The 1343-nt window shown below is 45.1% G+C and overlaps 1 pseudogene; it reads left to right on the top strand.

Annotated features, from left to right (window-relative positions):
* The first annotated feature begins 397 nt into the window (after window positions 1–397).
* On the top strand, window positions 398–762 carry LOC101130001 (small nuclear ribonucleoprotein G-like; annotated as a pseudogene).
* Window positions 763–1343: the final 581 nt, after the last annotated feature.

Raw genomic sequence — 1343 nt, 5'->3', positions numbered from 1 at the left:
GGGAGGTGGAGGTTGCAGTGAGCCAAGATCACACCAGTGCACTCCAGCCTGGGTGACAGAATTAGACTTCATCTCAAACAAAACAAAACAAAAAACAGTGAGGGAGGCCGGGCATGGTGGCTCATGCCTGTAATCCCAGCACTTTGGGAGGCCAAGGTGGGCGGATCATGAGGTCAGGAGTTAAAGACCAGCCTGGCCAACATAGTGAAACCCCGTCTCTACTAAAAATACAAAAAAAAAAATCAGCTGGGCATGGTGGCAGGCTCCTGTAGTCCCAGCTACTTGGGAGGCTGAGACAGGAGAATCGCTTGAACCTGGGAGGTGGAAGTTGCAGTGAACCGAGATTGCACCACTGCACTCCAGCCTGGGAGACACAGTGAGGCTCTGTCTCAAAAAAAAAAAAAAAAAAACAGAAACAAAACAGTGAGGGAGGCCATGCATTCCATTCCAAGGCATCTGTGAGCCCACAGAGGAGACAACATGAGCAAAGCTCATCCTCCCCAGTTGAAAAAATTTATGAACAAGAAATTATCATTGAAATTAAATGATGGCAGACATATTGTGAAGATTTGATCCCTTTATGAATCTTGTGATAGATGAATGTGTGGAGATGGCGACTAGTAGGCAACAGAACAATATTGGAATGGACATAATAGGAGGAAATAGTATCGTCATGTTAGAAGCCTTGGAATGAGTAAAAATAATGGCTGTTCAGCAGAGAAACCTATGCCCTCTCTCTATAGGGCCTGTTTTACTATGATGTAAAAATTAGGTCATGTACATTTTCACATTAGACTTTTTTTTTTTTTTTTTTTTTTTGAGAAGGAGTCTTGCTCTGTTGCCCAGGCTGGATCTCGGCTCACTGCAAGCTCTGCCTCAGCCTCCCGAGTATCTGGGACTACAGGCGCCAGCCACCATGCCCCGCCTTTTTTTTTTTTTTTTTTTTAAGTTTATTTAACAAAATGTCTGGCCGGGCTTGGTGGCTCACGCCTGTAATCCCAGCCTTTGGGAGGCCGAGATGGGCGGATCACCAGGTCAGGAGATCAAGACCATCCTGGCTAACACGGTGAAACCCCGTCTCTACTAAAAATACAAAAAAATTAGCCGGGCATGGTGGCGGGCACCTGTAGTCCCAGCTACTCGGGAGGCTGAGGCAGGAGAATGGCGTGAACCCGGGAGGCGGAGCTTGCAGTGAGCCGAGATCAAGTCTGGGCTACAGAGCAAGACTGTCTCGAAAAATAAAAATAAAAAATAAAAAAATAAAATCGCAAAACAAGGGACTGGTTAAATAAATTATGACAGATCCTTATAAAATATGAATGTTCTATATCTAGTGATATGAG

The sequence above is a fragment of the Gorilla gorilla genome, chromosome 4, assembly GCF_029281585.2.
Source record: "Gorilla gorilla gorilla isolate KB3781 chromosome 4, NHGRI_mGorGor1-v2.1_pri, whole genome shotgun sequence".
Taxonomy (NCBI): Eukaryota; Metazoa; Chordata; class Mammalia; order Primates; family Hominidae; genus Gorilla; species Gorilla gorilla.
The sequence above is the reverse complement of the archived record's forward strand: the minus strand, read 5'-3'. Positions and strand labels throughout refer to the sequence as shown.